Source organism: Podarcis vaucheri (assembly GCF_965113315.1).
Source record: "Podarcis vaucheri genome assembly, chromosome: 7".
Taxonomy (NCBI): Eukaryota; Metazoa; Chordata; class Lepidosauria; order Squamata; family Lacertidae; genus Podarcis; species Podarcis vaucheri.
This window is the reverse complement of record NC_138765.1, coordinates 64,408,292-64,422,089: the sequence shown is the minus strand read 5'-3', so window position 1 is coordinate 64,422,089 and position 13,798 is coordinate 64,408,292. Positions and strand designations below refer to the sequence as shown.

Here is a 13,798-nt window from a genome sequence, read left to right as displayed (position 1 = left end):
GCCATTCCGGCTTCTGATTTGATCCTGGAATGTCCCTATTTTCCCCACCAGTGCAGCTGCTGCTGCCAGTCTCCTCCCTCAGGCAGCTCATAATTTGTTTTCAGTTGTTTTAATTCTGCAACTCTCCCTTGGACCTTAGGGTGAAGGGAGCATCACCGAATAATAATAATGATACTACTACTACTACTAATGATACTACTACTACTAATAATAATAATAATAATATGTCCTTTGAAAAGGAGGTCCTGGAGCTTATTTACCAGTAACAGATGCTGGAAAAGCACGGTGGCACTTTCCTGACCTCCCAGCCACAGATTTGCTGCTGTCCGCAATAGCTCAAGATTGTGGATTCGAGCTCCACATTGGGGAAAAGATTCCTGCATTGCAGAGGGTTGGACTAGATGACCCACTTGGCCGCTGCCTACACTATGATTCTATGATCACTGGCACAGGATGGTGGGAAGGTCAGCGCAGCGCAAACACACCAGCAGGAGTCTCTGATGTATGCTTATACCGCACTGACCTCCCTGCCACCCTGCCCCTCCCACTCTCCCTCCCAGTAAGCAAGCAGGGGCACCACCTCCTCAAACCACCACCTGCTACTGTCATATACCCGGTTTACTGCCTCTCCATCCCTGTTCTCTTCATGCACCTCCCCAGTGAATGAATTGTGCCGGAATCCTAAAATAGGGGTACATTGATTTCACTCACCTTCCCTGTCCCATCAGCAAATCTCAACACACACCCTCCCCATTTTTCTTTACGTCCAAGACTAAATCAAACTGCAGGGTGCTACTAAAAGAAGCCACGACTAACAAATTTCCTCTGTCTTAAACCTAAAATGCAGCAAGATTTATCTGGGCTTCTGGTTCTTGGTTGGAACAGGAGCCAGTATTCCAAGCTAATGATCAGATATATCACTGGGATATAAAAATTCAATAAGAGATCTATTGTTGTGCGACAGTGCAGACACACACACACTCACACAGATGAAGTTGAAGCCCTTTGGGAACTCGACTCATTCCAATCATGCCTAAAAGTTGGAGCTGAGCGAGTTCCAAATATTACATGTGATTGATATAACCAGGAATTTCCGCTGACCCTCAAATATACAATTAAGCCTTCTGTGTGTGACTTGTCTTTATTGTCCTTTGCTCCCTAAGGATTCGGAAAGCAGCTAAGCACAGCACTATTGTGTTTAATAAAGAAGTTTGTTTCTGACAAATGGAAGCCCAATGATAGACCAAAGGCGCAGGCTGAAGAGTGCAGGCTTTTATTCCAGATTAATTAAGCCAGACGGATGGTTCTCCCCGGTTTCATTCTTGCAACTGTGGACAGATATTAGGCTGTGCTATGGGTGACAAATACAAGGCCTGTTTATCATCTCTATAGGATGTGGAAGTTGAAAACCGCTCTGCAAACTTGATTGCAGTCCTCTTCCTAAGCAACACTGCAAGTCAAAGAAGGATGTCTTGAGACTACAACTCCCATCAGACCCAGTCAACATGGCCAATGGTCAGCGATGACAGGAGTTTTGTGCAGAACAATAAATAAGCACACTTTTAGAAGACATCTGAAGGCAACCCTGTTTAGGGAACCTTTTAATGTTTAATAGACTATTGTATTTTAATATTTTGTTTGAAGCTGCCCAAAGTGGCTGGGGAAACCCAGCCAGAAGGGTGGGGTATAAATAAATAAATAAATAAATAATAATAATAATAAGAAGTATTATTATTATTACTATTATTGGTTTCCCTGCTGTAGGCATATTTCCATCATCCTCATTTTATTTCTGGGCAATTGAGGCTTAGAATGACTTGGCCGACCAAGGCTGGATCTAGACACATCAAAAAAGCGATTCAGTTAAACGCGTTGTAAACTTCATAAAGGGTGAAAGACGGGACTCCACAGCGCCATCTGGTGTCACAGTGTTATAACTTATATAAAGCGCTTTTACTTTACTAATGTAGCTGAGTCCCAAGGCTTGGTAATGAGACGGTTGCAGAGGTGGGACCTGAGGCCTGGTTTCCCAGAGTCAAGGCTGCTGGGCTTCATTGGTGCTCAGAGAAATGCAGAGAACTGAATTTAAGATTGGGGGGGGGATGAGGAACTGAGAGAAACAAAATTATAAGGTTTGTCCATCCCTACTTCCAGGTTTCCCATTGCGTCTCCAAATGCACATTTAAGTAAAAAGTGGCCCATGGGTCTGAAAAGCTTTGACCTATGCTGTTATGCAACAGCTCTGAAGCGGTTCCGGCAAGGGCCTTCCGCAGCTGGTTTGAACCTGACACCTCTTGCATGTAAAACTTAGAATATTAGAATTGTAGTACTGGAAATGTTGGACATTTTCCATATCTGCTATTGGGTCCCCGGAGCACAGATTCACACGAAGTGGCAACCAACCTTGCAGGATTCAACAGGATTTATGCATATGCAGAACAAAGGTACAGAGCGATAAGCTCGCAATCTGCACACCCCAGTCAGGGTGCGCCCACTTTTATACATTTGCAGAATACAATACCACCTGATTTCTGGGAAATCGAAAGTTATAGCAACTTCCTATGTCCTTACATGGGCTTGCCCCCCCCCCTCCTTCATGCAATGGCCCCACCAGCCTCACCACACCACCGCAATGTGCATTCCTGAGTCTGCTTATCTCTTTACAACCTTGAATAATAAACATTTGAGCCTGTTCCATCAATGCTAGCCTTGTTCTCCTGACGGACCTCTCCTTTCTCAGAAAGGCCGTTTGGGGGGTTTCTTATGGCCCTACAGAAGGGTCATCTAACCAAAAAGCCTGTTTAACTTGTGCTTCACCACTGGGCTATAGTTCTTCCCATACCTGAGCCTGGCTTCAATCTGAATAATAATAATAATAATAATAATAATAATAATAATAATAGGATTTATAACTCACCCTTTTACCTCAAGGCCACAAGAGTCCAGTGATTTTTTTAGGGGACAAGGGCTCAGCAAGAAAGATCTGGCTATGTCTAGAATGATGCCGCATAGAGAAATGTTCCCTGATACCAAGATGAGGGTTTCCTTTGGAATGCAGATAGAGATAATTGATAAGAATAATGATCTGTTGTGAGCTTGATGGAAGTGTACAATAGATAAGCCTTCCTGCTTTGGCTCATCTTCCTTTTTATTTTTATTTTATTTTCAATTTTCCTTTTTTCTTTTCTTTTATCTTTTCCATAGTTGCTTATGTTCTGTGTTATGTACTTTGATATTTTTTGAAGTTTTTAAAGTTTTTCCCCCATTACTATTAATGAATTTTCCTTTGTAATTTTGGTTGTCTATATTTATATGTACCTGTTTAAAGCAAAATAAAAGTTTTTTTTTAAAAAAAAGAGTCCAGTGATTTCATTTAAACAATTTAAATAACACTTAGAACTACCATTAAGATCATAGTTTAAAAAAATATTATGCTGCAGAAGCGAGGAACAGCAAGGTTTTATATTACTCGTTGGCCCCAAAAGACCTAGGCAAAGAGATGCATATTGACCTGCCAAGGGAAAAACATACAATGATGGGGCCTGGTGCAGCTCAGAGGAATGGGAGTTGCATGGCCTGGGGCCAACACAGAGAAGGCCCTGCCACTGCCCCCTGGACCTCAGAGGGTGGTGGCGCTGCTAACAGGGCCTCTCTGCTGATCTTACCACCTGGGCCAATACACATGGAAGGAGACATTTCCTCAGATATTTGGGGCCAACTCTTTTAGGGCTTTATGTGTTAAGGTGGACATCACAATCTGGGCTTAGGTAAGTATCCCTAAGACCTTATGCAGAGTACCTTGCAGGGCCTCAGTGATCTGGAAGTCCCCCTCCCTCAGCTATGTTTGTGTAAACAGCTGGCATCCCAATTCAATTTTTTCCTTATTTATTCATTTTAAAAGCACAGTGTCAGATTTATGAATGCTAATCTTGGAATCACTGTTGTTTTTCACTTGTGAGCATGTTAATGAATCAGAAGTCTGCCTTCCCCCCGTTAATATTATCATCTAGCACTGCTCACCGACTTCAGGAAATCTCTCTGCTGATAATTGCAGCGTTCCCTCATTTGCAGATTGGGCGAGGCTGTGCCGTCATCAGCATACACACCACTGTTTCTGTAAATATAGAAATTTGGGATTTGCCACTGGAAGTATTCATTACGGTTTGAAAGTAGATTAATAATGAATAGCAGTGCCATTTCTTCATTAATATTCTACAAAAGGAAAATATGTACTCATTATTCCTTTCATGAATTCAGCCCATTGAAGGTTCATAAATAATTGTGCTTCACAATTGTGTCTAATTAGTAATGAGCTTAATCCAGTGTATTGCCAAGGCCTGGAGCAAAGGATTATTCACTCTTTTTTCTTTCTCTGTCTCTCTCTCTCTCTCTGCAAAAAGTTCTCTCTTTTACCAAGATGGCCTGATACTGGATCTTCAAAGTCACTTTGTCAAATGTTCCTAGATTCCCAATTTTGAAGCTGCTCTTCAAGAAAGATTGACTCTCAGATCAAGAGGACTCCAGTGGCTTTTATATCACTTGATGGGACTATATTGATGGCATGAGAGAGGAAAGGGTGCTTTAAGAATCACTCTCTCTTCCCAAGGAACTCTGGGAGTTGTAGCTTTGTGATAGGGAAATAGGGATCTCCTAACAACTCTCAGCACCCACAAAAAACTACAGCTCCCATAATTCTTTGTAGGAAGCCACAACTGTTGGAATTGGTATCATTGTGCTTTAAATGTTATACTGTAAACTGCCCTGTGATTCTCAGATGAAGTGTGGTATCATAATCCTCATCAGCATCCTCATCAGCATCATCTATGTTGTGCCTGGGGCTTAATGGTCAATCCTTCTTCCCAGGGAACTCTGGGAATTGTAGCACTCTGAAGGGAACAGCAGGTGGTCTCCTAACAACTCTCAGGACCTTTAACAAACTTGGACCTTCCAAGTGTCCCTATTTTCCAGGGACAGTCCCAGATTTACAGAAGCCGTCCCAGTTTCTGATTTGATCCTGGAATTTCCTGCTTTTCCTTAGGACATCTCTATTTTCATCAGAGAAATGTTGGCAGGGCTTTTTTTTCAGCTGGAACTCACTGGGATTCAGTTCCGGCACCTCCCAGGTGGGCGCCACTGCCGTTATAAGAGAGCAAGAGAGCAAGTTCATGGTGAGCTCCAGCTCCTCTTTTTCTAGAAAAATAGCACTGGACATCCCTATTTTCTTCAGAGAAATGTTGGAAGGGACATCTCTTTTTTCACTGGAGGAATCTTGGAGGGTTTGGAATCGGATGGCCCTATTTTCATTGGAGAAATGCCAGAGGGCATGCTTTAAGGCCCTTTTAAAGCACATTGCCTTCCATTAAAGAATCCTGGGATCCATAGTTTACCCCTCACAGAGCTACAGTTCCCATCAACCATAACAAACTACAGTTGTCAGAATTCTGTGGGAGGAAGCCATGTGCTTTGAATGTATGCTGTGGATATGGCCCCTGTCTGGGGCAGCAGGGAAGCTAGAGCATGTGGGCACGTCACAGACACGTGGGAGAGATGGGAGGGAGAAATTGCAAGTCAGTTTATCCTGTGTGTACAGCACATGCACACATTTTGGGGGTCAGCTTCATGAGACAGCTGCCTTCGAGACCCTTGTGCTATTTGTTTGTTTGTTTGCTTGCTTGCTTGCTTGCTTTCAATTTCATAAAATGTGTACATCACTTCATTGTTAAAATACCTCCAGGTGCCTTTAAAAGAAACCCAATAAAATCAAACCATAAGTAAATTAGCAACAATAATTCAGGCTGCTCAAAAAATTTAAACAACAATAGACTAAAAACAGATTAAAACTCACACCAACATTCTAAATATCTGGGTAAGCTTTCCTAAACAACAATTTTTTTTTAGCAGGCACCAAAAAGAGTACAAAGGGATGTGGGTGGCGCTGTGGGTTAAACCACAGAGCCTAGGACTTGCCAATCAGAAGGTAGGCGGTTCGAATCCCCGCGACGGGGTGAGCTCCCATTGCTTGGTCCCTGCTCCTGCCAACCTAGCAGTTTGAAAGCACGTCAAGTGCAAGTAGATAAATAGGTACTGCTTCAGCGGGAAGATAAATGGTGTTTCTTTGCACTGCGTTGGTTCGCCAGAAGCGGCTTAGTCATTCTGGCCACATGACCTGGAAGCTGTACGCCGGCTCCCTCGGCCAATAAAGTGAGATGAGCGCCGCAACCCCAGAGTCGGCCACGACTGGACCTAATGGTCAGGGATCCCTTTACCTTTAAAAACAGTACAGTGAAGACACCTGCCTGATATCAAGAGGCAGGGAGTTCCAAAGAACATGTCTGCAAACATGGCATGAAGGCTGGAAACATTAACACCTCCATGTGGGAATTCCTTGCAGATGACCACAGTGCCTGGAGACAGACAATCAGGTTGTGCGTCCACAGCAGTGACCAGAGGAGGACCACTGGGAGGAGTGCAGAGAGAAGAAATGCCTTGATGTATCTGCCCCAGCTGCAACAAAACATGTCTTTCCTATATCGGTCTCTACAGCCACAGCAGGTGCTTTAACTCTCCAGGTTAAGGCACACTTTCCCACTGTCTCCCGAGACAGACGGATGCCAACCAATTTTATAATGATTTTTTTAAAATGTTGGAAGCCACCTTGCGTCTCACCTTGGAAGAAACCAGGCTACAAAGCTACTACTACTGCTAATAATAATAATAATAATAATAATAATAATAATAATAATGCATTATTTTGTACAAGCAGATGTCTCAAGTGTCCGATCGCCTGTCCACCCAATTAATCAGTAAGGCTGAGTTTTCATGTACTTTTGTAAAACCTGGGATAATAGCGCCACCTCTTTCCCCCTTTTCTACTTTTCTCCAAATGACTTTAATTCTACATTACTTTTGCTATAGCCCTTTAAACATAAGGGAACACAAAAGGAAGGTTAATTGGAATGGCTAATTAAACTTCGTGAAGTTAAAGAACTGGAACACTGGGATTTTTGTTTTGATACTTAGCAACATCTCATAACCCTAAGGACACGGACTTAGCCCATGGTCTGGTGTTTTTATAAATTGCTACGTAGCCCGGAGATCCTGAAGAGAAACAAAAGAGTTGAGCGTTGATAACAATTGATCCCCAAAGGAAAAGTAATAACAATTATGACTAACATGATTATTTGCAGCAGTTTAAAAATAAAATCTATTTCTTTGGCTTGTGGTTTCCTCCTCCCCTTTCAATTTATGGTGTGCAGCTAACAGATGAGGAAGGGAGAGCAGGCACACAACATCCCAATAAGCATCTCTGCTGCATGAATTCAGTTTGGCAGGCCAGGATGGAGCATCGTGGCCATTCTGGGGTCCAGTGTCAGAAGGCAGAATCCCAGGACAGTTCTGAGGGCCATTGCAACCTGGCAGAGCCCTGGTTAATGTTTTTCCTGCCCCCTCCCTTTCCCCAATATGTATCTGGTAGCTGACTTTCCAATCAATGTCAAATCATGCCAAATTCATTTCTCAGCTGTGCCAATCCAGAGCACTGTCATTACCTGCTGCTTCCTCCTGAGGATGGAAGAGAAACTCAATTCAGTTCGTCTTTAAAAATGCATTATATTAGGGAAAATTGGATTTCCAAAATGTGTATATTATGTGTGTATATGCATAAAAAACCCATGTATATTAGGAAAATTGTGTCTAAATGTGGTGGTTAGAAGATTAGATTATGTAAGTAAATACTACTTTTATTTCTTTACAAAACAATGTGTGTGCAACGGCTGTTTTTAAGGGGGCACCAGCCAACATGGGTGATGGATTTTCCTCAGATCTTCTGGCCCCCACAAAGCATCCACCCATTGTTTTCAGATTGTTGAGAAAATCTTCTCTGCCCCGCCTGAGAACATGGTTTTCCAACCCAATGCTTAGGGATGGCTCTCCCTTAGGGTTCAGCCAGGCGTCTTGGCTGACTTGAGATCTTGGCTGAGCATGGATATCCAGTCTTGCCTTGAGGTTGCTGGGTCTGTCAGTGGTTAGCCTGGTCATTAGGATAGGATAGGGAGTCAATGACAGAGTCAAGGATAGAAATCAAGGAGAGTTAGAGGCCTACTTAGGACTGAACAGCAACACCAACCTTATGTGGTATCATTCTAAGTCCAACAGCACTTGGAGAACAGCCTCACTAAGTAAACTACTAATCCACATTGTAGGGGTTTTTGACTGAACAGGGCATACATGTAAGAATTACAATAAGATTTTAGCCAAAGGGTAATACAGGGCTGTTTGTTTGTTTGTTTGAACAAAATGCAAAGTGGAATCTGGTGGTTTCCTTTCCCAAGGGCTAAATGGCTTGCTAGCCGCCTGAAAATTTTTAGATTGGGCATTACAACAAAAAATTTAGAGCAGATGCAGAACAAAATGAAAATTTTCATCTCTGCGAGGCTTTCATTTTACCAACTGGAAAAAAAGAAGTGATGGGAAAGCCTGAACAAGGCTTAACTCCCTTCTAATACACATTCTCCCTAATTTGCCGGGAATGAGAGCCGGATCTTAGGCAACATGCTATGAATGTGCTACAATGCTTCGACATACTGGCATCGTCTAAATGACTGCAGAATGTGGTTGATTGTATGTTTAAATAGATCAATCACAGGCACATAAATAATAAATAAGACAAAAAATTCTCTTTCCGTTTAACATGCAAGTCAGAATTTGGGGAGGGGGGAGCGATGAAAGATTTTGGTTTCTCTCTCTTGTGTGTGAGAATGTGTGTGTGTGTGTGTGTGTTTTCCCATTTGCCAGCATTTCAGAACTAAGAGATAAAAATCGGCAAAATCTTTTTTTTCTTTCTTGACAAAGAACGCGAGTCAAAAACTGGGAAGCAGATGGCTGCTTATATATTTCTCTCTTTTTTTATTTACTGCAATACTAAAGCCACCATAAAAAAGCAAAGTTGAACAGACAGAGCTAATAATATAATCATTCAAAACACCTGCAAACAGTGCAGATGGGCAATTTCTGTCTGCAAAATCATCAGCGAAAGACCGCCTTCCCATATGGGCAAATCTATCTGCCTTGGAGCATCCAAAGCTTTGTCCCTTACCTTAAGAAAACCTGCACCAAACATATGCAGTCTTTTTATAGCAGAGCAGAAGCGCCTTGGATCTGTGGGCTTATTTTTAGCTAAATATAACTTACAGTACCTATAACCTTCTGCCACCGTGCTGCGTTTGTCCACTGTTGTGCAGCAGAAGAGCAAAAAAAAATCCCGGGGATTTAAAAAGCGACCAGCATCCCCCAGAAAAGCAAACAGCTTTCCTTCTCAGTCAGAGTGTTTGCAATTGGATAATGTATATTAATGAACTAGCTAGCCCATGTTTCATTCCTAAATATCTTGCAATGGAAACTATGCCAGATAGAACCAAGGTGATTTTCTTTTTTCCCCAAATTGCAGAACTTTTTTTTTTAATGCTAGCAATCCTCATTTTGGATCCTGGTTGCAGTTTACCTCTTCTCAGAGGACACACACACAAACAAAAAAACAAAACGAAAAAGGAGGGAGGCAGGAGGCTATGAAAGGAAGAAAGCACAGCTGGCTAAATCCAGAGATATAAACACACGAAAGGATGCTCCAGATAACCAGATAGGCTATTGTTATGATTAAGCCCTTTTTAAAGCATTTCTTTGTCATTTATTCCACCGTTCGTTAAAGAAAAACAGGGTGCCATAAATGTCTCCACTCTCATCCATCAGATCCTCACAACAACCTTGCGAGGTAAGACATGTAGACAATAACTGGCCCAAGGTCACCTTCATGGTCAGATAGGACGGCCACAAAGGAAAAAGTAACTGGCTTTCTGTACCCTTAATGATTCTGGAGAAATGGGAATTTAAAGAGATGCAGTAGTCGCTGGTCCATTAGGGTAAATGGGGCTCAGAGTCCATCTCTCTTCCCAGGGAACACTGGGAATTTATTCATTTCATAAAACTTATATGCCACTTGATTGTAAGAAAAAAAGTTTGCAAAAAGAATAAAACCATAAAATTATCAATAAAAACCAGTTGAAAACAGCTTCTCAAAACTACCATTTTAAAATGGTAGTTCTGTGAGGGGAAGAGGTAACACAGGCATAGGCAAACTCGGGCCTCCAGGTGTTTTGGGACTACAACTCCCATCATCCCTAGCTAACAGGACCAGTGGTCAGGGATGATGGGAGTTGTAGTCCCCAAACACCTGGTGGGCCGAGTTTGCTTATGCCTGAGGTAACAACTCTCAGCGTGTATACCTGCAATTGTCAGGATGCTTTGGGGGAACCCAGGGCTCTTAAAGAGACATGATAGTGCTTTAATGTTATTGTGCAGGTGTGGCTTGAATTTTTTGGCTATGCTATTCCCAAATTTCCAATGCTTTCAGTGGAAAAAATTAAACCACCAACCTATCCAAATATGTATGCATGCATGTTTTTATCCAATCCCTGCAGGTTCTCCTCCTCTGATTACCACCTATTTTCCTAAGCTTTCAGTCTTCTAGTTCTTCTGAGCCACATCCCTAAGCATGCTGGATCAGGCCAATGACCCATCTAGTCCAGCATCTTGTTCACACAACGGCTAACCAAATGTCTCAAAAGGAAACTTGCAAGTTAGGACCTGAGAACAAGAGCCTTCTCCCCTCCTGCAGCTTCCATCAAGTGATATCCATCAAGAAGCATCCACTGCCTCCAACTGTGGTGGCAGAGCATAGCAATCCTAGGTAGTAGCCATCGATAGTCCTCTCCTCCATGAATTTGTCTAATCCTCTTTTAAAGACACCAGAGTTGGTGGCCATCACTTCCTCCTGTGGGAACAAGTAGCTCTGCCATAGATAGCTGCTGAGACATGCTCAGGTCCCAAGTTGCCATGACTGGATGCGCCACATATGATCTACTAATCTTCAGGAAACCTAAATTTGTTTTCTTTAGTTGCTATCTACACCTTTATCAAAGTGCAAAGGCAGAACCTGCAATGAACGCCTTGAGATCTTCCCCACTGAGCAATCGCAGCTTTCTTGTTTGGAAGGACCTTTCCTTCAGAGCTTTCCTAGATCTCCTTGAATCTAACAATAATTTTAATAATTACAAAAGGAGGGGGGGAAGGAACCCAAGACCTTTTGCTTGATGACTGGCTGTGCTCCCCATTTTTCCTCCAAGCGAAAGTCTCCGCTTTCATGTAATACATAAAAGAGCAATATTGCTCTGATGAACTAAGACACATGAAATGTCTAATTAACATTAAAATATTGTCTCTTGTTATTAGCTTCAGTTGCGCTTTAAGTGTCGGCTTCTGAGAGACAAGAGGTTCAAGCAACAGTGACCTGGGCCATGGGGAAAGAAAAAGAAGAAGAATGAAACCCAAATAATAAATAAATAAACAATGAAGTCCAAGCGCATGCCGTGTTATACAGCATTATTTTCTCTGCTGTTGCTTAACCGAAATGGAATTTAAATATACCACCCTGAAATAAAAGAAAAACATTTTAAAACACAAGACTGGGAAACCTGAGGGGAACCCTCCTGATGTTGGGGGACTCCAGAGCCCACCATCTCTGTCTGTTGGCCATGACTTTTTAATAATAATAGTAGTAGTAGTAGTAGTAGTAGTAGTAGTAAATCATTAGGACAGCTGGCATTGTTCCAAAACAGCAGGGCCATCCCTACTATTGAGTGAAGTTAGGCATCCATTTCAGGCAGCAGATGATGGGAGGCAGAATCTCCTCTGAGACTCTCTTTTATATATATATATATATATATATATATATATATATATATATATATATTAATTAAAATTTTCAAAGTATTACAAAGTAATAATAATAATAATAATAATAATAATAATAATAATAATAATACAAAATAGAAATGGTTAAAAACAACTCATTCTTTCCATTACTTATTTTTCATTAGCTTATTTCCCGGACCTCCTCACGCCTCCCTTTTTTGTATTCCAGTTCAGTTTGTTGGTTCAGCAAATCCTTACCCTCTTTGTTTATCTTAATCATTGATCTTAAAATATTGTAACGTTAAATTTTTGCCTATTAATAATCCATTTTTCATATTCCCTTATAGTATTACAGCTGAAAACCACTTAATTTCTATCCAACATCCTTCTAACATTCATTAATTTTACAATATTTCTGTAGATAGTCTTGAAAGTTCTTCCAGTCTTCTTCCAGCGACTCTTCTCCCTGGTCTTGGATTCTGCCAGTCATTTTGGCCAGTTCTATGTAGTCCAAGCTAGCCTTCTGCTCCCAGGTATGAAGGAAGACACAGTCATGTTAATAACATTAAAGTAAGAGTCAACTGCCATTCTAGTATAATGGCAATGGCGCCCACCTGAGAGACACTGGAGCTGAGACAAGATGGCGCCCTTCCCCATTCCATATGCAGAACCCAAGGGTGAGTTCATGGTGAGTTCTGGCACCTCTCTTTTCTAGAAAAATTGCACTGGCAGAAGGTATGTCTTAAACATCTTAAAACTTCTCCAAAATGATGGAAATACATCAAATGGTCTTTAGGCAGCCCTGTTTAGGGAAGTTTTTACTATTTAATGCTGTATTGTTTTTAACACTCGATTGGGAGCCACCCAGATGGGCGGGGTATAAATAATAAATTGTTAATATAATAAATAATAAATAATAATAAATCAATAAATTATTATTATTATTATTTAGTTCTTTTTATATGTTTTAAGCTGTCATGGGAAGGTAATAACAGGTGCACAGGAAGCTGACCTATATTGAGTCAGGCCATTAATTGATTTAGCTCAGTATTGTCTACACTGATTGGCAGTGGCTCTCCCACAGTTCAGACATTAAAATCTCTCTCAGCCCTAATTGGAAATGCCATTGGGGAATTATGATTTTTTAAGATCACTTTTTATGTGATTATTAGGCATACATTCCCTTTTATTATATATGTTTATAGATATAGAATCTCTGCTGTTCACCACTTCAGAAACTTTCCTTAGGTATCCATTTATAAATCCTCCAATAAAAAACAACAACATTTTTTGGGGGGGAGGGTGTCTTTCCGGAGGAAGGAACCAAGAGTACCAGTACATCTTCAAGAAGTCAAACAAGTACCATGGAGTTGACGAGCCCATATTTCAGGGAATGTGAATAATTAGATCAGAAATTTGCAGTCCAGTCTAATTTTGAAAAATGTAGACAGAGAGTACCTAAAACCATTTCTGTCCTTTGGGAGAAACACTGTGTGAGGAGCTGGCACACATGAGTGCCAGATTGAAGGCGGAGGGAACCTACTTTCCTTTGGCAGTCATCTTTTGGCAATACAAATAACCCAGGCCTAATGAACAAACTGGTCAGTCTAAAATTAAATGAATGATCTCTCATTGCCTGCATGTTCCCACCAGGATAATCACAAAAGGTGATCTGTTTCAGCAAATCAATTAGGTTCTACAAGCTGGCTTATTTACAAAGCAGGGAAGGTTCCAGCCACAACGCTCACCCCTCTCATTTGGAAGCTGGCAGTTCAGGGTTCCTTCCCCCCACCTCCTTTTCCAAGTGAAAAGTTAGAGTGCTAAAGTGTTGTTTAATCACTCATTCCTTCCAAACAGCCTGATTCTTCCTTAAGCCAATTTTAATTTAGGCTTTGCGGCCCAGGCTTTCACTTCCTGACACTATCTGTGAAACTTGGCTAAAGCAATCAGTCCGTTTCTGCAGCAGGGAAAGGAGCGAGAGAGCAGTGCTGAGCATGCATCCAGGGGACGTGTTAGCATTTGGGAGGCTGGCCGGCCTTCCCTTTGCCGGGGT

At 41.6% G+C, this 13,798-nt stretch overlaps 1 long non-coding RNA gene across 1 annotated transcript; it reads right to left on the bottom strand.

Moving 5' to 3' along the window:
• Nucleotides 1-1,337: 1,337 nt before the first annotated feature.
• LOC309537900 lies at nt 1,338-12,380 on the bottom strand. The gene is made up of 3 exons (XR_014222053.1): nt 12,360-12,380; nt 4,021-4,114; nt 1,338-1,450 (listed from the first exon to the last, which is right to left on the bottom strand). It is a non-coding gene; the product is annotated as an uncharacterized lncRNA (long non-coding RNA).
• Nucleotides 12,381-13,798: the final 1,418 nt, after the last annotated feature.